At 40.0% G+C, this 27,235-nt stretch overlaps 1 long non-coding RNA gene across 1 annotated transcript in view; it reads left to right on the forward strand.

Annotated features, from left to right (window-relative positions):
• The window catches only part of LOC137783287 (uncharacterized), a 79,069-nt gene extending 51,834 nt beyond the window's left edge, over positions 1–27,235 (forward strand). Inside the window, exons 3-4 of the long non-coding RNA XR_011077321.1 lie at positions 10,343–10,438; positions 27,074–27,235. This is a non-coding gene — a long non-coding RNA (uncharacterized lncRNA). The remainder of the gene's footprint in view (positions 1–10,342; positions 10,439–27,073) is intronic.

A 27,235-nucleotide genomic window follows, 5' to 3' on the forward strand; every position in this document is an offset into this window, starting at 1 on the left:
GGTCTTGTGTAAAGGCGCTCCCCTGTGTATATGGCTAACAGGGCTGTCAGAACTGCTAGTTTATCCAGGTGAGGCCTCCATGTCATTATAGTGCCCCTGTCCATCAAGATCAGAGCTGCTAACCGAGGCAGGGCCATTCTCTCAGCTCTTATCACTTTATTTGGTGTCCATCCTTCCACTGTCTGCAGACAGCAGCAGAGGCTATCCATTTCTACCCGACACTGATGGGAAGGAGGAGCGCAGGAAGCCTGGGTGGTGCCGATGGTGGCTGTGGAGGAAAGTAACATGAGGAGAATAGCACCGGTAGGAGCCGGGAGGGGATGGGTTTTGTTATCCTGGTAATTAAGGACCGAGTGGCTTCCATGCCGGGTGTGTGGACAGGATGTGGCAAATTACTGGTGTCTTTGTGAAGAAAAGCTGCTCCCTCGCTGCTCTGTCCATTCTCAGGGGACCTCATCATCTTCCCTAACAGTCAGGATGGGATTTTGTACCCTCTATTCCCTCACCTTCTTCTTTCCTCTTTCTGTCTCTCCGTTTATTTCCTTTCACTTCCCTCTGTCACCTTCCTGCTGAAATGCATCTCAACGTCGAAAGTAACGTTGGGGCTTTAGAATTGTAGATGAGGATCCTTTTTGTGGACCTTTGGACTGAAATGAAAAGCATTCGACAGCTATTTGTGTGTACGTTTCCACAAAAAACATGTTTTCTTGGTAAGAGAAAAGGCATTTTATTCTTCACATACTGAAAAAGATTTCAACTAGCCAAATTTTGTAAGATAATTTGACACATTTTGATAATTAACTGTGTGTGAGGTGATTCCCCTGACATGCAGAGAAAGATAGAGAACCAGGCAAACCATGAATGGTAATTTATGTGCACATTTCACTGTCACAAGCGACAGCTTACCAAACACCACTGAGACCGTAACAAAAGTGTTTTGTTACATTGGCATCGCTGTATTATTTCTGTAAAAGAGGATATTATGCCTTTTGTTTCTCTTGATGTTTTGCTCTGGGTTCCTCAGCCTGTGGTGCTCAGGTGGGGCTTGAGAAAGCAGTGTCCCTCTCAGCAAAACGCACTAGCAGCAGCCGCCGCATGGCAAGACAGCAAGAGAACACTCTGGGGTTTAAAAGTACCCAAAGCATCCTGGGTAATTAGCCATTACGGCGCTGTCACAGAGGGTTCTGCAGTCAATACAGAGATAATTTGGGCAATGGTGAATGACAGTGCTGTCCAGGCTTTTGGGATGATCAAGGACAGATCCAGCTGCACCAGGCATCTGTCAGGCCCATGAATCACTCCTCCAGCCAGCAGCTGGGTGAGTGGAGCAGAGAGAATCGCTGGAGAGGCATGTGCAGACACACAAATAAACATGTTCCCCCTCTCTCCCCTCACCACACCGGGAAATGGCTATTAAAGGTCTGCCGTTACAGAGCACAGAGTGGAAAAGGCTTGTTACCTTCAGTGGCAAATGAATGACATTGGGAATAAGGTGAGGAATAAAAGTCAGACCAAAGGGACATTTCTCACAGTTATTTTAAAACCGAGGAACGCAGTTGGCATGCAACATTTGATTATCCCATTTTGAAAGAAAAGTGTTATAACTAATGAGTTTTACATAAAGGCAACAAGGTTTACTATCTTGATCGGGAACCTGCTCTTTTCTCTCACTTAATGACTGTTTTCTCACTGAAAAGTTATTGTTTGTAGAATCTACCCAATTAAAAGACTTTGGATTTGAACTGAAATGGAATTCAAACACTTTATTGTGATTCTAGAAATAATAAGGAGCTGTGTATGAGAGGTAAAAAAAAAAAGAGCAGATTTAGTGAGACGCAACACTCTTTAAACTTCATAAAGTGGTGGAGTCTCTTCCACCTGCATGTCAGGCCTGAACTCACCGTGTGTAAACCCAATACTTCGGCTGGCATCTGTGTATCATTATGGACATTTTTTCATTTTCACTTGGAAATACAATATTAAGTTGTGCAAAACATATAAACATATGTTTACAATAAGCAAAGAAATATATACAAACATGCATATAAGAAGTATCGGTACTTTGTCATTCATTTAAAGTATGTACACAATACTGATCCAAAAAGTAAATTTGACAACTTTTACGCTCAAGTTGACTGTTCTGGGCTTTACAAACTCTACTCTGTTCATTGGCATCAGGGGTGGAGGTGACCAGCTCAGTCACAAACCTCAGTCAGATAAAGGATCAATGAGCCAGGCGGACTACACTAACATATTCAACTAAACAACCCCTCTTTGCTAACAAGGAGGTGACATCCCTCCTCTTAAATCGCCTCGTGCCTCAACTGATGTTTCACTGCAGAAACATACTTTAGATGTATTTATGCTAGATGTTTCCGATCACTGTAAGGTTTTGTATTTTACCAAATTGGGGGAAAAAGTATTCACTTTTGTGAGAGGAAAATTTAAATATTTTGCTGCTTGTCAGAATGGGGCTTTATTATCTTGAAATGGGAATAAAGAAAATCCCTGCATCATACTGTGTATAATACGAGTTGATTCTAAGGCTTGTAGGATAACCAGACATATCAACATTAACAAAACCTTTTTTCCTGTTGATGACATTTATTAATGTATCTATTGAAATACAACAAACACATTATTATTATGATGATTATTATGTTATTCCTCCGTTTATTTAAGTTTAAAATGAAAAGTCCCTTTAATATCTATTGTGTAGCGCCCCCGTTGAAATATTGTTTCACATTTTATAATGTTATAACATAATATAATAACAATGATTTAAATTTTTTTTAGATATATTCCAATTTAATATTTGACAATACCTGTCAAGTTGTGTGGATATTTACAGATGGTCAGTGCTGGGCCAACAACCTTTTTCTCCGCTAATGTTTAGATGGTAAAATATATTTGAATTAAATTTGTATAAATCTGTCAATTCATTTTTGGAACCTTATATAAATGTGCATCTTCTTGTTAGTGGAGTTATTGCTTCCTTCTGTTCAGTGCTGCAATTATTGGCCTGGCTGAAAACATAGAGATTAAACATCCTTCAGCTACTCCTTATAAAAAGGATCTGTAACACAGTACTGGTTCATGTTACTTCACTTACATTGTGCCTGCAATCTAGAATACTAAAACTCTGGAAAGAGTCCACTATAACAGAAACATATATCTCAGTATATCATGTTATATTCACTAATGCATTCTTAACTACTGTATTTGTAAGATGCCTTTCAAGGTTTTATTTTACATCTTCAGTCATCGTGTACCTTTGACACGTGTTGGCCAAACAATAAATGGACTACACATGATTTCATATTAAAAGAGCTATAGTTAGTAGAGCTCTTATACTCGTTAATTCTATATGAGTGGGAAAGACAATTTGCTGTATATAGATGCACAAGCTTCTGTCTGAGATATAGGTCCTGCTTGGGTACAGAGTATTTAATCATAGCTGTAAAGGCTCTGCCCTGGGACTGGAGCTTCTTCTTATCATACTTTAATCAATATCTCTCTCACTATGTTAACACAAAGCAGTCCTCTCCACACCATGGAGGTGTACTGTCCTTCTGCTGTAGATGATGAGTCTCCAGAAATAAATGTGGAGATGAAATGAGATTTTGTGACCTGTGCAAATGCAGTATTATTTTATGTGTCTTTTATTAAGATTTAGTTGAGCTAGTGTTTTTGTAAGCATTGGAATTTTCTATTTATCTTGTTGATATTCAGAATATGTTTAATTTAATTTCTGATGATTTCCACAATGTGATAGCATAAAAAAATGAGCCACCTATTACAGAAATGGGAAGCGGATCCAGAGTCACCTTTCTTTAACATAATCACCACCATTCATCTTAGAATGGAATTAACTTGATAGGCATGATAGGCAGTGAAAGTACCATCCATCTATGATACAATGAATTCAAAGATGCATGACACTGACAGTCAATTAAAAATGAAAGATAATCCACTTCCTCTTTATAGTGAAATGTCCATATTCAATTCCACATATGTGCTATAAACGCCTGCCATGATTTTGCATCAGTTTGGCTATTTAGCTGGTTATTTATTTTCTTATACAGTGGAGAACCGTAGCATCTGAATATTTACCTGTGTTTTAGTGGGGCTGCTAGCTTCTTGGTGACTGTTGTATGACCATATTTTAGTATTCCTCAGGGATCCATTCCCGTATATGCTCCTATAAAGGGAATTTGCAGAGAGCAAAGTGAACATGTTATGTCGGTCATTTGCTGCGCAAGGATATTTTCCTCCAAACTGCATTTTAAATGCTGTGTTTTGCCCCATTACTCTGTGCCGAGAAACATTTAAATGCCCTTTAATTAGTGTGTCCTTCCTCTCTATCGATAGGCCACTGGTAATCACTCAGAGGACTAATGACTCCTAATTGAATTGCTTTAAAGTGAAACACAATAGGTCCTGTCATCAGTACCCAAACAGCAACATTTGGGAGTGAATCCAAAGCACAGGTCATCTTGTTCAGCATTTCACTAATCGAAGTTACATATTTTCACAGTAGCAGAGAAACGTTTGATGTTACTGTGGTGATGTCAGATCATGCTCTCTCAATAGAGCCCAGGGAGGGGGAACTGGATAGGGGTGGCTTGTGGATCATCAAAATCTCAGTAGATATTGATTTGATCTTTTCATATTGTCAAGGAGAAATCTAATCATAATAGAGCAACATAGCATGATATCTCCTTCAAACATCTTTTAACAGCTATAGCGGCTCATTATCCAGTTTTCCTGCACCAGACCCTCTGATACAGTATGAAATACTCCTGAGCACTACATACCTGTGAGCGTGTCCTTTTCATTCGTATGCTAACAATCAAAAGCCCCAGCTTTCATCTGCCATACTTACATTTCAAAACAAGATTTTGCAGAATATTTTAAGTGGGCAGTCCTGCGAAAGTACAAGAAGTATTCATGTATTTTTGTCCAGCAGGTCAAAGCAGTAATTATGCAAAATATATTCACAGGTAGTTATAAAGATAGTTAAAGTGGCTAAATTCTGACATGTCTCTAAAACAAGGCTGCACCTTGAGTTAAACAGAGCTCGGTTGTAATGAAATGAAAAGTTGTAATGAAAAGGATGAAGCGGACGAGCAATTTTATATAGATACACTGTACATAGAGAGATTTCATATATAACTTAATGATCCTATTTCCTGTAGAGTGCCATTGGCATCACAGAAACTTTCTGTCCTAATTATCCATTTCAGCCTGTCTGTTTCACATCTCTGCAGTCCCTCATTATCCCCTCAGCCACCTCACAGTCTGCTCAGCGGTACATTAGTAAAATAGAGCCTTTGATTTGTCCTCAACAGCACAGATGTTTGAAAAACATGAAGGAATGAAACCGGACAAAAAAAAAAGAGGGAGAAGAGGGGAGAAAAGTCTTCTATATTAGCCTGGATATGGCCTTGTGTGTTGAATATTTTGACTGTGTCACCCTCCACTTTTGGGGGAGAAACTAAATTCAAGGCCGCACAAGGGATGTGATGCATCACAGACAATAATAGGGGATATTTTGGTTTGCAATATGAGAAACATCCCCTCTCTTGATGTAGGGAGTGTGAGCTGCCGGAGGGCGTTTTGTAAAACAAAATACTTAACTTGACTGTGGAAACAATGAGTGCCCACACCCCCCATGGTTGTAATGATGTAGTGAAAACCAATTCAACTGTTCATAAAACAAAAGTGCCCTAATTCACAGAGCCTCACTCTGTGATGTGAGTTTCTGCATGTTAACCTGTGTTTCTGAAATCAAGACTGCACAGAAATATATCTGGGCTGCATTTACAATTCACTCACTACCTCGGGCATGCTTTCTATTACATTACGTCGGTCTTATTAAAGCACTCCCGGTACCTAACTGGCCATATTTCAGCACAGAAATGACAGCAATAAGAACCTGATCATGTTGGGTCACTCTGTTTGAAAGCAGCTCCTGCCTCGGCTTCCCTTAATTAAACTCACACAGCGCTCTTTCATTTTTGCATATTCCACGGCTGGGACATTGATACTCATTATTTCTTAAGTCTAATCACCAAGACTGTGTCAAGAATGCATCCATCACTGGCAGCCTGCTCGGAGTCAGCAGAAAGAGAAGAAAAAAATCCTCTCTGTCAGCAAATTTGGCAATTTGCAATTTTCTTACTGGGGTTCTGACATGTTTTTATTGCCAAAGATGACTTTCAAATGTGGAGATCATGAGGACGGTGGCTTGTTAGTCATCTCTCCTAGCCCCTGCTCTAATGACAGTAATTAACAAGGCCGCATTAGAGAGCCACCTCAGGAAGCATCTGACTGTTCATTTGCATGGCGTTAATACAGGAGGGTGGCGTGCAGTGGAAGGCTTGCCATGAGTGCAGCAGTGCAGCGCTGCCTGTTTAACAGCGCTAGGGCATATTCTCCCATTCATTATGTGCCTAAAGCTTGAGTTATCCTCTCCTTGGTACAGGGATGAATGTTATTAAAGGCATAGCTGTCTGACACAACTCTAATGAAAAATAGGATGTTTCTGAAGGTTATGTTGCCAGCTAGCTCACAAAAGCCTGCTTCATTTTCCCACCCCTAGCACAGGGCAATGTAATTCCCACCTCTTGATAGATCTTTTTTCTTAAGTTTTTTGTGTCTCTGTGTGCAGGAGCCTCATCATAAAGAGACCTTTATTATCCGTGTTTCTTTCTCTGTAGATGCTCAACAAAGGGCGAGTCTGGACTTTCTGGCAGATCATACAATTGTGAAAAACTACATCTATGGTGGTGGTTGCTGCTGTGTGGGTTTAATTGAGTGGCATTGCTGTATTTTTTTATGCAGATGAGAAACTGTTTTTTGCCACCTATTATTGCCGGAATTCTGTCTTTCTCTGCATTATTATTATTATTTTGTTTCATTTTCATTAAACAAATATAAAAACAGGATTTCCAAATAGACAGTCTACATGTAGTATTACATTACAATATGCGTTATTTATTCAGATGACAAAGGGTCGTGACAAAGAGGGACGACTGCTCAGCATTTAGGGTCAGATTGCACTTTTCAGAGCTCCGTCAGAGGTGGCAGGTCACAAAAAAGACGGCCCAACCCGCCCACACTGGCTCTGGCTCTGGCCCTAAGTTATAAATCCTCCCCTCCCCTTGCTGTAGCTCCCTGCCCCGGGTTGGCCTCGCCAGTCCCTAACAGCCTCAGCCACATGGGAGGCCTGTGACAGACATGCAAGATAACAGGCTGCTGCAATTCACCCCTGTATTCAAATAAAATACTTCTCTGCAAAGTCATGTTGTCTTTTGTAAGTTCATGACTGTTGCCATTGCCATGAACAAACACTAAAGTTATGTGGCAAAACCTCCAGTAAATGGCATTCAAAACCATGTATTGATTCTATATTTAAAATCAATGTTGAAGATATTTCAGTGCAACAAATGCTCTTGATATTTATGTGTGCCGAAACATCTTTTTATATTAATTGCATATTTTTATTATAAAAGAAGGCTTCATATTTACATTCTTACCACAAGTTAAGGTCAAGAAACAAACTGTGACAGTGCCGGCTGAGTAATTTATACCCGTGCATCCGTATATACAAAAAAAGTGTTAACATGGACCTTCATCTTCAGGCATACTAATAATAATGATTCTTCTGAAACGCTGATACATATACAACATGAGACAGTTATTAACAAAGTAATTTTGGATCCGTCAGAATATTTGCTTATTTGCCACAATTCACATTTAATCACATTACATGTTGGTTCCATTCAAGTCTAAAATGGTTCAGCCTGCACATTGCCAGGGTTATATTGTCCTCTTTGCTGCATCGTCTGCTGTGTGATCAGCAACTGATCCTAAACACAGATGTTTCAGGGTCAGCCAGCAAGACCTCTGACAATTGGTCACTGCGTGTAAATCATAGCCAATGTCAGCCTCCCCAAAAACCATGGGCTTGTGGGTGTTCATGAGTTGTAAGCCAATGGTGGCGCCACTTTGATGCTAAATCTTTGGAACCAGAATTTTTGGTCTTGTGACCCATGTAAGCTCTGTGTGTTTTTTGTAAATGCTCCATGCACTGGAGTGTAAACTACAAGATGGTGCTCATGAAATACACAATATTTAGAGTAATACTGTTCATTAGCACCTTTTTGTCAAACAGCAGTTATGAAGTTCTCATTTCATTTGTCGACTTGCGACAAGCTGCTATCAGAGCACGATCACCTGTGGAGCGGTAAAAACATGCAACCGCCGTCGCTGTTGTCTGGCATCGTGGTTTGTTAGGGATGTTTTTGAAGCAGTGACTTGCCGTGTCAGATTATGCCACATATCCATTTGACTTTCATAAGCTGTTTACGCTTCAGAAATTGTGGCAATGGCTTCTCTCTTGTGCAAAGGCTTTTACATATGTTGTGTGTCTCAGAAAAGCTGCCCCAGTTATAGCTATCATTCTAAACAAAACAAGCCCACAAGGTTACATGAGGCTTGTCATTTTCAGTTTTATTTAGTTATTTCTCTTGTTTGGTGTTTGGATAAAGCTTGTAGAGATCATTTTAGTGCAAAAAGAAGACAAAGATAAAAGTAGCGATGCATTCTAACGTCCATCAAGCCATGACACAACATAATGCCACCTTTTATTTATTTTAACTTTCTCACAATAACATAATAGCAGTCCCATTAAATTCTCCATTTCTCATCGAAAAACTCTGGTCTCCCAATTTTCTTTTTAAACGTATTTATAGCTTATGTTTCTCACAAAGCCTGTAATAATGTGTTTAATGTGGACACTATTGCTTACACATGGGTTCTTATTAGTGAGTGGTAGTCTGGTCTCAGGATCAGTGGCAGTATCCTTAAGGGATGGCCTCTCTTAAGGAAGGATGAAAAAAGTGCATGTGAAAAAAACTCAGCGTGAGTCCTGTTCAAAGGCGCAGACGAGTTCTGACTGGATTAACATTTATTGACCGTTCAAGCTTTCTTTCTCTTTTCTCCACCCCCTTTTTTATTTCCTTTTTCTGCTCTAGGACAAAGATTCAAACCTAATTGCAATGGCTGTTCCACCAACTGATCACCAATGTGCCAACAAAAGCCTCCCTAATAGGCGCTTCATTAAGGATTAGAAAGTCTCTATTACAAAACAAATTAAGCATGCTCTGATCTTAACCTATAGGTCGAACGGCATTACAGCAAAGTTTAAGCTGTTAGATGGCTGAAAAACTTATTACGGGTTAGCGCTGAGGTAGCAGTTTGGTATTGATTTTACGATAGCTAGGTATGATGATTTATGGAGTGCTTGTGTCAGTATAACAAGCTGAAGGACACACAATATCATCTCCAACATCATTAAAATTCAGAGGTCTCCAGAGCTAGCTCATCAAGTACTGTTCACCACCTTGGAATTTCACACACACACATATACACAGACACACACGCACACACATAGTCAGAAATATCAGGATCGCAATACAGTGTGTATTCTCTGGGACTTTCAGCTTTTTACATTTTTTCAGACTTTGATACAGTGCTACATTACTACATTGTGAATACTTCTCTGCTTTGTTTAAAACATTTTTAACCCTGTTTGTATTTCATTTGTACTATTACAGTTTGTGTTCTGAATGCTATATAAGCTTGGTTAATGTGTATTTCAATCGTACAGCACAGCAGTTCAAAAGGTCTACCCTCCACACGATCAGCGCCTTGGTCTCTGAGCCGCCTCAGTGTCTGGGCAGTAGAATGTGTGGTACACTAGAGCCCCCTGTGGGCACATGGCAGTAGTGCTGGTCGGTAGTAATGAGCCCTTCTTACTTAGAGTTGTTGTTAAGAATTTGTCCAAATGTTCATTATGAAGATGATCTGACTGCTGTTTTTTATTGTTTCTAACCCTTTTCCAATAATATTCTGCTCCAATATTTCACTAATCTGCATTCTTGACATTACTAATTGGTACATTCATAGATATATTTAGTCTTTTTTTTCTTTGTATGCAAACATAATTTATCATCATTATTATTGGAATTTTAATTATTATTGTTATTATTATCATACAGACATCAAACACAAAGTTGTGCTTCTTAAACTTTTTGCAATCACACAAAAATGTTAAGGTCCAAATACTTTGTAAATACGTGCCATTAACTACTGTTTTAAAGTCCTTTGTGTGGCCAAAATATGAACTGATAATAAACTGAAATTCTGAAACTGTCAACATCAAAATCTACATGAAGCTACTTTGCTTTGGAAGACGGCAGTAGAATTCATAGCACAGTAATAATGGGAGGTGATAATTCCAAAGCATACAAATCATTTAGCTGTCATTTCACAGATACCCCTCCTGCTTCCCCCGAAAAGAACCCCAACAAGGAGACTTCAGACTACCATATCAGGTCGGGCTGTCCGAGGATCGGCCTGTGGGATGCAGGTAAGCTTCTGGGCTTCTGTCTGTCTCTCAGATTCCTCTGGATCCACCCCCCTCTACGATCCCAGATTCTCTCCATCATCTCCTCCAACCGTGAGGTCTAACCGGCAGGGCAGGGGCGTGTGGGCGGACATGCTGGGCGCTGGCAGCATGCTCCGTCTGCTAGTGAGTAATGCGAGTGCAGAGACGACCCCCTCAGCCCCCACAAACCACCCCCCAAACACACACACACACACACACCTCACACTCCTAGAAAGAGATGGGTCTTAGATGGAGGGGCAGGCACTCCTGCTGTGACTTGGCGCACCCCACTGGACAGCTGGAGACTTAGGGAAAGGAGACGCTGCCAAACATGCCTGACAGAGCAGGGGAGTGCTGGAGGTGCAAGGCGGGGCGAGGCCTGAGGTGGCTCCCATACCTGCAGCTGATCACCGGCCCATCATCTGTAATTATCTACACTTATATACCAGTGAGATAAAAACAGGGATGGTGGACACAGGCATGCACACACACACACACACACACACACACACACACGCACACACACACACACACACACACACACACACACACACACACACACACACACATATGCAGACTTATACTCACATTAAAAGGCTATGAAAACAGATCAATGACCAGCCAGTGGAAACTAATAAGTTTGGAATGAATGCACCTAATTATGTTTCTCTGATGAGGAAGTTGTATCTACTATAATTGTTTTGATGGATATCGTTGTGCAGCAGTAATAGGCATAATGTGCTCCGGCATTGTTTAGCTAATGCCAATTATATTGTATAACAAAAACAATTTGCTCAAATTGTAAACAATATGTATTACTGAACCCGATGCTGCAAATAGATCAATTACTGTTTGGTATGATGCATATTTATGTTTCGTAAATTAAAATAATGTTTACCTATTGCTGCAACTATTCATTATTTTAATTATCAATTAATCTGCCATTTATTTCCTAGATTTTTTGAATGATAGTTTTTTTGAAGAAATGTCCTAACACTGTAAAATAAAAAGGCCATTGTAAGTACCCAGAGCCCAATGTGACATTGAAGTAGCTCATTTTATCAGAATAACAGAACATTCAGTTGAGCAGAAATCCATCACACTTGAAAAGTTGAAACCAGAGAATGTCTAATTTTATTTTTGCTATATTTCAAGAGCTCTTAAGAATTGCGAGAGGAAATATCAGAAGATGACTTACGAAATGGTCTCACATTCTCCCTCTCCGGGTCAAACAGCTTGCACGCAGCATATGCAGATTAGAGCAAAGTGTTACAATCTACATTGAGACTCTTCATCATGATGCTGTCGGGCCGGAGCTATTTTACAACTATAGCCTCTAATGCAGGAAAGATCCCTTCCTGTAAGAAATAATACCGCTTTAATGTCATGAATATCAAACTAAGCCCCCTGCAAAGTGGCTGTGGCCCATTTTCTCCTCTGTCATCTGCAATTTATCTGCTTAATCTTGATTCATCAGTTACTGCAGCTTATTATGGAGCCCTGACAGCATGTTCGGGTTCTTGATAAATGACACTGCTCAGGCCAGATTCAAAATGTGAGGCTCAAGTGCCAATTATCTATGCAGACCTGGTTAATAAGGGGATCTCTTGTTAACTATCTGATCTCAGCATGTGCATCATTTGTCATGAAGGCTCGTGTTTACCTCAGAGACAGGAGTTCTCGAGACCTCCCCTGCCTAACATATGTAAAACCTGGATCTTTGTTCCTTTAATAACCTTTTATTAACAGCCTGACATCATGATTAAGGTTGGGTCTAAACACACGCACAATGAGGTACACAATTACCCTCACCCACTCACAGAACTGCAGCAGATCACATTCAGAGAGAATAATGAATATTGAGCCGGCGCTTGATCCATCCCACATCGAAAGCCCAATTTGCTCGAGCACCTGGAGCTGTGCCACTGCATGCAGTTTTTTGAGGTGATGATGGATACTCATGGGAGCTTATTTCCATGAGCACATCTTCTCCTGATTTGTAAAGATGATAAGTGCTTTGACCTTAACTCATCATTACAGCTCATTAAAGCTTTTGTTTGTTCCACCTTGGAAGAAGAAGCCGGTTTTAAATCAGCTCGTTGCAAAGTATTATGGCTCTTGACTGTTAAAGAAGTTGGAAATGCTGTGAGTCTGTGTTTTAGTTACATATTTAGCAACTTCTCCAAGGTCTCAAGGTCTCAGATTAATAAACACTCGCTGTGGTCAGAAGCGCAGCGCAGCCGAGGGAGGTGAGATGCCCCCTGTCCTCTCTGAAACCCAGCGTTGTCGTCCTGTCAACCACTTCTTGATGTCTGGCTCACAGGCTCGCTGCTCTCGCTAAGCATGTATTCTTTTCCTGGGAAAGTAGCAAATAAAACATTTTGCAGGTCTGTCTAGCCAAGGGACTTTGTCTTCCATCAAGAAACACCTCTAGCTCGTAAGTGTAGAAGTTGTAAAATACTTCCAGACAGCACTTGGAACATTCCTTTTAACCTTAGTTGTCCAGCATGAAATCTATAAAAAAAAATGATTCTTTGAAATAAATAATTAATCAGTGTGTTTTCTATTATTGCTTGGATATGGAGTCAGTAGGAGGCCAGGTGGAGCGATCAGATCTTCACAGCATCCCCACTTCCTGTCCCCCACAGAACGCTAGACTGTCTAGGCAGCATCTGCTGAGGAAAATAAAGCCCCTTTTCCTTCTCATGTAGAGAGGATCATTTGCATAATATCCCCCTCTGTAAGGTGAAAACAGAATAATAATTGGTTTGCCCTTTTCTCTCTGTGTGTTGTAAAACAGTTAGGAATTAATTTGAGGATAACTGTGCAATTAATTCTAAATGCTAAAGATGGTGTGGGGGCTTTGATTCAAAGGAGGGGAAAGGATATACAGGCTGAGGTCATGAAACAAAGACTTTGTGTTTGTGCTGCGGCTGGAACTTACAGCGTTTAAAGAGTGCACAAGGGGGTCTTGGACTGTTTGGTTGACAAACAGGAGTAAGTTGCAAGCTCATTTACCCCTCCACATCTATTATTACTCTGCCAGTTTAGTACAAACTTGCCGCAGATACTCGGCTGTGTTTGGAGATTCTCTTCTTAATGATGAATAATAGTGCGACGGGAAAAATGGGTGCATGAATACTAGGATTCATGAGTCTGTTTTTAATCTTGTTACACAATGCTGTAAATTCCACATGCATCCCCATTATAGCTAATGAGCAGCACTGTAATCAGTGCCTGTCTGGGCGCTGTGTTTTCTGTGCTGCGTTTAGAGTGAAGGAACTTGCTCCACCTTCCTCAGACACATGCCAATAACAGCCCCAGTGGCTACAGCCTTGAAGGTCAACATCAAAAAAGGGGAGTTTGACATGACAATAGAGTTGGTCTGACATTAGAGATAAGGAGATTTGACACCAGCACGTCTGTTGAGCTTCCGTTTACTGTAGGCCATATTGGGCCATACTTTTAGTGCTGTAGCACTGGCCCTGGACACGTTTCCCTTATGTAGCTCGTCCTATTAAGAGTTAGGGCTTCATTCTACAGTACTTTCAAAGTACACACCTCGCCATGAGTCCCAATTACACCTAATGATGGCGAAAGGATGGAGCACATGCAGATTGTGCTGCAGTTCCTTTGTCACGCCAGGCACAAGGCGTGATCATTTATCACACCAGTCATATCCTGCACTCCTCCCTGAGCGCACACAATGAATCCCAGCACATCATCCATGCTGTTATTTGTGTTTAACTGCCAGGAAAAGGGAAATAGAAGCTCAGTTACAAGGCGTTGCAAGAACACGGCTGTGTCCTGTGAGCAAACGTGAGAATCTTCTCCGTCGGGGAGGAAATGCTGCCGTCCTTCAAGTCGGAATAAATCTGTCCTGACAAAGTCTTCACACACACACAACCCAGCCGCCTTTACCCCTTGTGTGTAGATAATTTTGTTCGTAATCAATTTGGGCTTTGAAATCCAAATGAGATGAGTGTAAGGTCTGTGTGTTACATGTTAAGAGGCGGGGGAGAGCTTAGTGTGAGATTTGGGAGGGGCTGGGTGAGTACTCGTGCTGCCGCAGCAGAGAGGCGGCTCGGCGCTTGTCAGTGGCTTTCTCCTAATCCTGGCCTGATCTTTGTGTTTGATCCACAGCATGGTCCTGAGACAGCATGAGCAGCAGCTATTGCTGTAATTTAAAGTCAATATTGTACTCATGATCCCTCTCCCCGGGCTAACTCAACAGCCTCTCACCGTAGTGGAGAACGTCATCTTTGCTGCTTACGGGGAATCCTCAGCTCGAGTATCTCTCTTCTCTCTGATTCCGAGAGAGAAATCTAGACGGCGGGTTGTGTTTGTTCCTGGAAAAACAAAGGTTTTGGGATTATATTTTCCTCTTTGCTGGCATTACTTGCCCGACTGATCTAAACCTTGTGCTACAAAGTGCTTGACACTACAAAAACACAAATCGATACTGAACATTTCACATCTCACATTTAACGTTATTGTTTCCCAATGTTTATGAAGCAAAATATAAATACAATATGTATTATCTCTGCATGTGTTTACTGTATATATATTTGAGTAGACAATGTTACAAATGCTCTTGAAAAGTTACCATTTGTGACCATTCTTACAAACCCCTAAAGAAATTGTTATTGACTTCAGGATCCAGCTAACAAGCCTGTTGTGACATCAATAGCTTTGATGATTCATTCAGAAGCATTTTAATAGATCTGAGATTAGAAATGGGGGTCTCATCCACAAATCTCCTCCTGTGTTATTATACACTGAGAGCTAAGATATTTATCCTGTGTGAACAACATGAGATATATAAGCGTGGCTCAAGGGCCCATTAAATCTATACATGTCATGATCGGCAATGTGTTACACTAAAACTTTCAACAAAATGTGTTGCTGACAAACACTTTGATTGAGGCTGTACAGAGCAGTAAATTTAAACGCTAGGGTCAGTGAACTCTCAATAGATGGGGGTGAAATGTCAAAAATTGATTCTTTTAGTGGACACAATTTGTTTTGATATAGTGTGAACCTTTTATTGTGGTGTGGTTTTACTATTTGGTGTGCTGTTTCTGAAGGTTTTGGTTTCAACCTAAAGGCTGCTGACCGTGCCGATCATTTTAAATTGTTGCGGCAGTCTATTTTTCAGAAAGGTTAAAGGGCCCTGTCCTGCAGAAATACACTGAGTTGTTGGGAGATTGGTTGGTTCATGAAATCATTCATGCATTGTTGTGCTCCATGATAGCACTAAAGAGTCATATCTCAAATTCTGCTAGTGGGTGAGATTATTAAGCTTCTTTCTATTATAAATCAAATTGCTTCATGAATTTAAAACCTAAAAATATCAGGGATCTACGACAGGTAATATATATATATATATATATATATATATATATATATATATATATATATATATATATATATATATATATATATAGGCTGGGCCTAAGTTGAAAAAAATTAACTGATTAATCGCATAATTTTTCTGCGATTAATCACAATTTATCGCATTATGCGCCAAATTCAATTTCAATAATGAAGTAAAAACTAGTGTATTGCATGCTTTTATTTTAAAGTAATGTCATCAGAACAAGATAACAGGCACTCTGGAGTCACAGCAAGTTAACATACATACATATATAGTATATAAATCTCTTTTCTTTTTCTGACCAGGTACTGTTCAGTAGTAAGGGTCCCTGTGAGGGACAAACCACTCCTTCTTGGGTCCATGTTCAGTCTGTTGCTTACCTTAAAGATGTATGTTAAAGACCAGCAATTGATTCACTTTATACAAAAGCAATGAGTGCTTTTTATGTTTTCTCATTGAGAAAAGTCCAGCCTGTGTTGGCTTGAACAAGAGCACTGAACATCTTGTGATGTGTGGAAAGTTCTCCTTTTGAGAGAAGAGTAAAGATCCAGAAGTGATACTGACTTAAGGTGCTCTGCCATAATGGATCAGACTGCGGGTTAGGAGCTTTGCGCATGTGCGATTAACTTTCAATCTGGGCGCGGAGGCTGCTGATAGACTGCCCGTCTGTTGCAGCACTCACTGCTTGTTGAGAACAGAAGCTACATAACAATATGTGCTTTCACGTCGGGCTCAATTCGTAGCCTGTCGGTGAGGCTATGGAATCGCGCGCACGCACCTACATAAATCGCCTTCAAAGTTAAAGCAGTGTCGCCGTATTTCGTTCTTAGCTGCATCTTATTCATTTATTTTTTAATGTTTGATTGACCTCACGCAGGCCGGACTGGGAAAGCCGTAAGACGCCAGGTCTGAACTACGCCCTCTGTAGAGATTTAAAGTGATAGACCCCTCCTAATGCAAAAAAAAAAGCAACAAAATAAAAAACATGCAGTTAATGCATGATCAAATAGTTAACGCATGAATAGTTAATGCATGAATAGTTAATGCATGAGTAGTTAATGCATGAGTAGTTAACGCCGTTAAAGGATTGCCAGATGAATTTTGCGTTAACGCGTTAATCTGCCCAGCACATATTGAATGTGTGTACATATATATATATATATAGCTTATCTCTGCCTAACATTGTGAAACTAAATGCGTTGGAACTTTTACTGGCACGGGTTGTTTCCCGCCTCAATTTTTATTTAAAAAAATGTGACGTTTCATCAACTTCATCCATGGGAGCGTTAGCTCACTGTGGAAACACACTTTTGTCTCTTTAATGTGACGTACTTGGCGTGACAAATGTCATTGGTCATTGCAATCATGCATTTCAATGTAACTTTTTTGTTTATGTGAATTCCTAAGCACCTGTAGGTATAGAAAATACCTATCTTTGCAAATTACCCCCTAAAATATCTACGAATGCTGAAAAAGAGTTAGCATCGAGCTAATACTGAGAATACTGGACGCAGGTAGACAAAGCAGTCGTCTGTTCAACTGATATCAATTCTCAGTTTCACAGACGACAGAATGCCACAGAATGCATTTCACAAAATGTAGTGTACTTGTCAACTAAATAAAATAAACTACAAAAAATATACTGCTTCTAAATTCATTCTTCAGTCTGTTTATGGTTATTGTCTTACTCTCATGTGGAAGCTTTTTGAGCGAACAGTGCTGACACCCCAGGGTGCACTAGTCCTGCAAACGCTCATATTTTCTGTCTATTATGAAACCACACTGCGCTAATTATCAGTGCTAATGACTTCTGCAAAATGTCTGCTATTGCCATCACAGATCCACTACCATGTTTAGTGTTTGTCTCTTTTAGTTTTCTCAGTAAACCTTTTCACAAGTAAGTTCATCAGGTTTTATTATTATTATTATTATTTTCCACAGAAATAGCGTCAGAATAGCAGCTCTGTCAGATATGCAGTTGTGTGACCTTAACGCTTGCTTAAAAAGCATCTACATCTCAGGCTTAAAAGGGGTTTAGCCCCGAAGTGTGGTGACAACTTTGCCTTAAGGTGGACGGACTTTTAAGGTGGAACAATAATTCTGCAATGGGAGTTTACTGCTAAACAAGACGTCTCTGTGTTATGTTAATGTTGGGTTCATTTTAATTACAAAGTGCAACACAGAATGGATGTGTGTGTGTGTGTGTGTGTGTGTGTGTGTGTGTGTGTATGTGTGTGTGTGTGTGTGTGTGTGTGTGTGTGTGTGTGTGTGTATGTGACAGAGTGAGACTCTTATTATTATTATTAATATAATAGTGCAATTATAATGTTATTATATATTATATAAAATTTAAAGCACATGTTTCATCTGTATCTTTCATCTTATGGTACAAGGTTAACCTTTGACTTTTTCTCAATGGCAATTTAACTTAATCCCTCATTCAGCCCTGGAGCAAATCTAACCCTGAAAATATTTAAATCAACAAAATATTTAAATCAACGCAAAGCCAAATTTAGGACCATTCCTATGGAAACCAGCTGTAGTTAATGCAGCACTATATGCTTAATCCGTATCTGTTGACGCAGACATACTTCAGTGGCCCACTTATATCTTAAATGACTAGTTTAGTTAACCTTCCTGTTTAAGTCTAACATATTGTTATGACAGCAATTGTGCACTGCATAATTTCCACAGCATTAGCATCAGTCATCAGCCCGCCTGCTATAAATACACCTGACAGCTGAACTGTTTGGGAAGTGTTCTATGCAGGTTAGTGTACAGAACTGCAGAGGTGAGGTACTTCGATAGTGTAGCTCATGAAATATTTGCTGACTTCTATCACCTATGGGACTACTGTTCTGATGGAGCCAATGATATGTGCCCCTATTAGTCTCTAAGGAGGTTTCGTAGCCCACTTTCACCCGATCCGTGCCAATTAAGTAGCAGAATTATGTATATTAGTTGGAGTCACTTGCACTACCACGCAGAGGATTGCATATAGGGAACGATGACAGAGGGATAGCGTTGAATAATTAGAGTGAATTTTCAGAGCCCCGGAAACTCAATCATATGCTGCCATATGCTAACTATTTTTAACCTATTCTCTCCTCCTATTCTCCCCTGTCTTCTCCTTCCTTCAGATATTCCACTGCAGAAATGAAGCACACACTCTGTCTGCACTGTTTTTACTCTGCTTAAAGCAATTGTTCAAAGTCCACTTGACAACTGTACGGTGGCTGGTAAAAACAGACACTTTAAAAGTCATAATGCACATTTCCTTCGAATGTATTTGTTTTAATAATATATGTGTATGACAATCCTTCTCATGTCTAATTATCATTTTCCCTCCATCAGTGATAAACAAGTAAATGGATTCCAAAAGCTACGCATGAAAAAGCATTAATTGAGCCCCTCAGAGTTTCCGTAAACTCATTATGTCACGCTTGGTTTGTCATCCATACAATGCCCACAGGCAATGGCTCTTTAGTCTTCTTTGTAGAGCTGGGTGGTTTGTGGAAATATGGAGTGTCACAAGCAGACCTCTAATCCTCACAGACACTTCCCACAGTCATCAGTATTCTAATGACTCACCACCGCCATCCCAGGGTGTTTATTTTTAGAGATAGAGAGATTGATGAGATGCTCATATCATCCTTAACCACCAACTAATTAACTAATTAGGACATTCAAATGAAGCCTTGCTCTGGATAATGCAGCGTGGCTTTGGTATGGGCAAACAGCTCTTGATTCCAACTGCTCGAGTCAGCTATAAGATGAGGGTGGGGGGGTCAGCATCATGGGCTCTCGCTCATGGTTCATGTTCGCCTCATTGGTGGCAAATAGTTCTCTTACATTATTGATAAGGGCAGGTATCGATCAGGCAAAATTATGCTGCGTTGAATGACCGCAACAGCGACGGTGACACTGATGGTATCTACTTACCATCGTTTATATTCATGAATTCGTATACTAATCAGAGCATGTGTGCCTCCTTACGGTTTCTTACACAGGTGTCCATGAAGAGGACTCGTGTAGATCAATGATTCGTCATCAAACCTCAGCCACAACAATCCATCCTCTTCATTGTTCAAAAATGTACTCTTGTTTTTCAAGAGCTCCAATGATTTTCAATCACGCTCCACTTAGGCTGACTTTGAACTTTGATCTCACCTGCTTTAGAGGTGAAAAGCCATTTTACCATTGACTCACTAACCCTTTCACCTTGTTCTCATCATGTTGACATTCTGTTTTGGTCAGACCTTGTACCATTATCCATCTATTTGCACTGATTTTTAGCCCACCAGCAGTAATGTGTGATCTTCCTGGAGGAGTTGTGAATGAGGGCATATTGCAGTTTTATTGAAAATATAAATAAAGGTCTGTACACTGTAGCTATTTTATTTCATTTGTTCTCTCATTGCCGTATTGTTTTTGGTCCAGCACCTCCAGACTGCTTTGGATGTGCATGACCACCCTACAGTGGTTATTGCGGTTGTAAGTCAGCTCCTTAAAAAGACCAACGTGTAGACTACCCCACAGTCTCCTGATAATGATTGAAATGATGAACCTCATTCTCAGCTGGTTTTGTGAAAGATTGGTTTTGACACTGACATTCTTGGGTTTAATCCCACAGGGCTCTACTTTAAAGGTTAATAATCCTTTTAATTAAAGGATAAGCCTGGTATTGAGCACAAAATGTAATCACCGACGGATTATCAGCGGGAAGAACGTAGCTATAGCAATTAGTCCAATAATTAAGGTTTTAGTGCTGGACAGAGATGAAAGCTCTCTGGTGATGTGTCATAAAATTCATAGAGTTGTTAGGACGCTGTGAATATGTCGGTTGCAGCTTTACAGCAGCGCGCCTGCATGTGCACTCGGGGTGGTGGTGAAACATGGCGTCCCAGTGGACGAAGCTGCAACAGCTGTTCTTGCCTGAGCCTGGTGTTTCACACAATATGATCGCTCCATCAGCAAGCTCACTCTCCAAACAGACGCATCTGCATTCATCAAACACACTCATCAATAAACAGGGCCACGCAACAAATAAATGATCTCTGAGAGGGAACAAAACAGCAAGCCTCGGAAAAAATGTCAGCCGTTCACTTTAATCACTGATGTTGTTAATCAATAAAACGGCTTCATATCTTTTAATTAAAGTTTTATTTGCAGCAAATGTTTGCAGAATCTGCCCGCACGTCTTTTGTTTTTGTTTTTTCCATTAATGGAACCAGTCGGAGCTGGGGAATGGAGGTGGCAGCTGCTGATGACCCGTCACGATGGGGCACTTGTGTTTGTAATTGCATTTTGTCACCTACAGAGGGTGTTAAGAATCCTTGTTAAAAGCTGGGGGAAATCTCACAGTAACAATTATTGTAGAGCAAATTACCAGGTAGGCAATATCTAAGCTGTCAAGAAAGGTTAGGAGAAATGAGAGGAAGAAGATGGACTATTCAGACATTCATCATGGCCATAGTTGCCACTTCCAAATTGAAAATTGGAGGGAATGCATCCTTCATTTTCTCAAAATTTGAATGAGTTAGTTCTGATTATTGCTGTGATTGACAGAAATGCCTAGATAAATAAATATATTGGTAATTCATGTGCTGTGCTTTGCTTCTACGCTGGTGTCTTAGATCCATTCACACATACTACTTTTCTCATTGTTTTGGCATGGACAATACTGATTGAACTAGACATGGCCTCGTGTGTATCAGGATCAGACTCCCCACATGAGCATGTATGTGAACAAGCACATGATAGATGCACATAAACATTAATAGAGCTAATCTGGCCTTGGATGGTTTTGGGAGGATTTCTTTATTGGCACTGGCTGCAGTGGTACCATTGCACAGCATTGCCACTTGAGAGTTTCCTTCTACCATCTGTCTCTTAACTCTGTATATTACATTGATACCACACACTTGGAAATGTAGCTTTCACGTTTTAATGGGAATGTGAGGCAACCGTAAAATATACATTCTCCCTTTCCTCTGGCAACCGGGATGTTGCTGGAGCCAAAAGCCGTGTTCATTTGCAACAGCATTGTCCTTTGAATTGCATTTATGGCGAGCTATAAATTGAATTATTGAAAAGCTATTGTTTGTTGCATGAATTCAGTGAAGCAGTAAAGGGGTTAAAGTCAAAGACTCATAAAAACAATAAGCAAGAGTGTGAAAAAAAATCTACTCCAATCAGGATTGGGTCAATATTTAGCCCCTCGCCATATCACAGGATTTAATAGGACATGCTCCATGTGTATTTATGGATTGCAGACATCTGCTGAAAATGGAAAAAGGTTTAAGCGTTATTGATTCTAGATTTTTTAAAGTTTTGTTCAGTGACACATAGGTAACTTTAAGTTTTTTGGGGAGGGATTTTTAAGGCATGAACTAGTTTGGTAGAACATGTAGGCTTGAGTCTGATAACTCCTGTTGGTCCTGTGGGAACAGTGGGAAGGTTTTACCTGCTGTGTGACATCTTCAAGTTTAAGGCATTAAATGCTTGTCTCACTCATTTTAAAACACATCTAACATTTAGTTCAACACTATACATACAGTATAGAGCTGAACTTCTTTGGCAATTGGCAGGAAATTATTCAGAAAATATTATAATCACTAAAATATTTTTTTAAGCAGAAATTACAAAACGTTTTTAAATATGAATATTTGCAGATTTCTTTTTAAAATTTGAGTCCTCCTCCCTGAATCAGTGGCACCAGAAGCGCATGCCCCCAAATTAACTCTCATTTTGGAATGACCTTCACACGCTGGGCCTTTCATCTTGCTATATAAGAGTTGTTTTGTGTTGTGTCCACCATTTTGTTAGCGACCTTTTGGATGCTTGCTTACGATCTGGTACGTACAGTTTTATAGAGGACGACAACCAGCACCGTCCCAAACACAGAAAAAGAACAAAATACAGACAAACGGCAGGGTCTCTGCAGATACCGACACTGCCACACACATATCCGTTCCTCTGTGATTGAGAGGGATTCTTTTTTATATCATTTAGGGAAAATCCTACGACCATACCATAGCCCAAAAAATGCAATAGTAATGCAGCTCAATATTATATATTTTGTACTGGGAAGATAAGTGAAGTAGTGAATCATATTATATACTGTTTTTCAGTGTCACATCACTTCCCTCTTAAATCTATTGCAATAGATGTATAAAGAAGCACACAATGGAAATAAGCCTGTAGAAGTACTTCAGTACATGTTCTTAGTTACATTCCACCACTGGCCTTTGGAGAGAAAATAATCTGCAGAAGACTCAATAAAGTAAATGATTGTTAGTTGCAGCCCTCATTTAGTATATTCTTGTATTAAACTGGTAAAACATGCATCACTTTGCCCGACTGTCTCTGCTCCTTTCACAGTGTCTCCGTTTAGTCATTTGCAAGCTGTGACCAGTGTTAATTCAAGGTGAGACCTGATATTATTGCCACATAGGCTTGTGTTTTTATTGTTGTTATTTTCAAGAATGGGCCCATTTTGTCGTTTAATTGAGGCTCATGGGCTTGGCAGTGAAACGGCACACAGGGGAATAAGACGTCAAGTGGCTGAATTTCCACAGCCATTAACTGTTCCACACTCAATTAGAATGCATAGGATCCTGACATTTCATAACTTATGGGTCTCCAGGTTGATATAACCCCCGCTATAAAAGAAGCCACATTCTGAAGACACAGAGCCAGATACTTACAGACTCTTTGAGATTCAAACGGTTGGGAATTTCTGCAGTTCAAAATCAAGGCTGGTTATAAGGCATGCATGATGTGATAAAAATCTTCCAGGGAGCTCGGTGTTATTGCTGCTGTTTCTGTGTTAGTGTGGCGTAAACATATCGTGCTGCTTTGCACAGTGGATGCCACAGATGACTCTTTAGAAGCTGCGCCTTTGCTAACTACCAATAAAATGCAGTTTCATGGCAGCATTCTCATGTTTCCGTGTCAAATAAATGGTGTTGCATACCAGAAATAAGAATGCAAGATACATGTATGATGCAACATAAATATATAATATGAACGGCAGCAAATTGAGCCACTTAATAAAAACTATTTTTGATTCGTTGAGCAGCTCTGAGCCATCTTGGGAAAGGTGATCCTGACAATCAGAATTATGATGATAGAAATGCACTTTGATTGCTGTTTAATTTTCTTTGGTGATCTCTCACTACCGCTATAACTCAGTCTGAAAACAGACAGGTCCTATTTGCCAGGTAATTAATAACAGGCCGCTGAGGCAAGATTCAGCTATTATTTCTAATATGTTGTGTGATTGTAAAAAGCACCTTTTCCAACAGTACGATTGCATTCATTTATATCTTGTTATTTTGTAAATGCTTTTCCAAAGCTTTAATTTATACAAAGTGAAGGCACATTTTCATCACAACCATCAGTAATCTCATTTAAAAAAGAATCTGCTGCTATCTGAAGGGTTACCAATTAATTTAAATTGATTGCCTGGATAATTTAGTATGTTACAAAGCCAAGTATTAAGCTTTCATTACGCTGGTCATGGCTGTTTGCTCCTTTGAGTTTTTCAACTTGTTTTTCATCATAACACTTAAACACAACAAAGCCCATCTGATCTTTAATGACTCAGATCATGAATACCAGCATGTAATGTGGAGGTGATGAGTTTTAAAAGCGTCACAACTAATCATAAAGTACCTAACATGGATTAGGAGCATAGCAAAGAAATTGAAGTCAGAGGTTAAGCAATAGATCACGCTTTCTTTGGGTTCTCCGTTGGTGGCCAACCAATAAACTTAAAATAGGTGAGGCCCTCTGCCATGAACAACAAAGCGCCATCAGCCGTGCGTCCAAGGTGGAGCCTCCTACGGGTCACTGCTGCCGTGACTCTCGACAATATGACAGATTAACGACAACAGGTTGAGCCCTGCACTTTCGGCCGCCCACAATCTCAATTATGTCTGTCTTAATGTACACTGAACAGTCACAATCGCAGGGCCATGGACAGGGTAAACACACTTGCAGGAAGCAGACTAGTGACAGGATAATAAAGTGCCATGATTGATTCGGCTCACGATGTGCCAGATCGGTTTATTGTGTGGGAGGAGTGGTACCAGATTGTGTAGGTTTCTGTGGTGAGCTATCTGTTGTCTTGGCTCAAAAGGGGAGCTGAGGCTGGTTGAGGGATTATATGTAAATGTTATGGTTTCCCATAACTGTTGTGTTGTGTGGGATGTTTCGGTTGTTTTTTTTTGCTTTAGATCTATCGGCCTGATTGCTCATTTTGTATTTCAAAACAAGTTTGACCTTGAATGAGGGAAGTAGCAAGATCCTTTTACTACTACTACTAATCCTTTTGCAGTACCTCAATAACAGCATATGTTTTATTGGCAAAATGTACTTAAAGTCCCAAAAATAAGATGTATCATATTTTTTTTTATCTTCATAATCATGTTTTATGTGTTAAATACAATACTACAATAGTTCCTTCTGTAATGCCATTGAAATGTAACATCGTATAAATACTCACGTAAAGAACATGAAATTTGCACTGCGCTTGAGTAATACCATGATTTTTTTTAATGATGCCAAAATGTATTACGTTTTTGAAAAGGTGAAACAAATACAAACTGTTACCTGTCTCATATATGGCCAGCAGCGACTGTTTGTCTGTGCTCGTATTGGAAAGGGAGTTAATGCATATTAATGGAGCCTGTAAAACAAACTAATTGAGCATTCCGGATCTTGCTGAGTTGGGGATCTGTGAGTGACATTGCGCAGCTCCAGGACCTCCACCAGACTGCTTTTATTAGCTCTCTGAACTGGGATGTAGGTCAGACCATTAAAAGCAGGAAGGGCTTTTCCACTAAATATTGCTGTGGCAGCCTCATATTTGACACCCTGATCTGTGAGCAGTGCTTAGGAGACATTTGCAGCAGCCGTGTGGTGAACAGCTCTACGTAAGGAGACGTCATATATATATAGATTGCCACTTCAAAAAGTTAATCCCAGTTTAAAGCGATTTAATTGAGCACAATAAAAGGCAACCATATGCATCCCATAAAAATCAACATTGTTCCATGAGTGCAAAGTAAACATGCCTTGAAAATCACTTAGTCTAACAAGTCTCCTTTCCAAGTGTTGGTAATGCACTTTTTCGGATGATTGAAACAAAGCCTGCATACATTTGCTTCCCTGTATGGTGGTTTTAATATTAGTTTCAGAGTGACAAATAAGCTTAGGGCTTGTATATTCTCAAGCCATCATTATTTTAAAAACATTGTTCTGTTTTGTTAAACAAAAGAACAAAGCTTTACGAGTACAACACGTACAATACTATTTAAATCAGAAGCGCACGCATTATATTTCGGAGCTACGACTGAAATAAACCAAACTAGACAGAGCACACTAAATCACCATCTAAAACGGTAAGTAGTAGGGCAATAATATTTCAATAGGGGGCAGCACACTGCCATTACAGATTGGCCTTTAAATCATATTTAATGCTCTTTTGTGTAGTAGTCTGTAACTGCAGTTTTACTGGAGCTTGACACGCAACGTTCTCCTGATATGCTATACCTTGTGCAGCATATACAATCTGTCTATCATATCCACTCTCCATATGCCGTCCTTAACAACCTTCTGTCTGCTGAAACTAACGTGAACATCTTTGTTAGGTGTTGTAATAAAAACAGACAACAGTACATCCACGTAATGGATCACAGTAAGAGGTCAAGCAGATTCCTCTAAAGTGGCCGGCTCGTTTTCTTTTGCTGTCATCAGCTTTGGGTAGCTTTTACTAAAGTGTCATAAGCCATTTCATTGTAAATCTCAGTGACCTTGAAGTCACTAGAAAAAGCACAGATCCGTAAACCAATCCTGTTCACACAGTCACTGCCTGCATTTCCTGATGTTAAGCAGAGGAAGGAAAGAGGCATATAGCTTAGTGCACACAAGTGTTTATACCAGCACAGGGCCAATATGAACTTCATTTAAAATCAAACCAATATTGGCATGATAGTTCTGCTGTTTCATAAAATTGCTGTACATAACTTCCCTAAGTGCAGGGCATCTTGTGGATATAGAGGCGTTACAGACTTAGCTAAGAAGTCAGGATAAAGACTAATGATACTGCAAGCCTCAGCATTCCGTAGAACACTTTCAGCTGCACTGCTCACCAGCTGCACAAAGATCAGTGTTATTATGGATTTGTTGAAGAAATCAATTTTTTGAATGCTAATGTCCTTTATATCTTTCAGAGATAAAGAACGCTCGGTGCATTTCTGTGGGATGATTTCCCGCGGTATCAGAGATCTGCCTGTCTGCTCCTGCTGTGGATTATTGGACCAGCTGCTTGAAGGCTGTCTACATTCTCAATGAAGCAGCTTCTCAGGTTCTCTGTACGACCCACGCAGGTTAGA

The sequence above is a fragment of the Clinocottus analis genome, unplaced genomic scaffold (genome assembly GCF_023055335.1).
Source record: "Clinocottus analis isolate CAN_PGR_092001 unplaced genomic scaffold, fCliAna1.0.p SCAF_12, whole genome shotgun sequence".
Classification (NCBI taxonomy): domain Eukaryota; kingdom Metazoa; phylum Chordata; class Actinopteri; order Perciformes; family Cottidae; genus Clinocottus; species Clinocottus analis.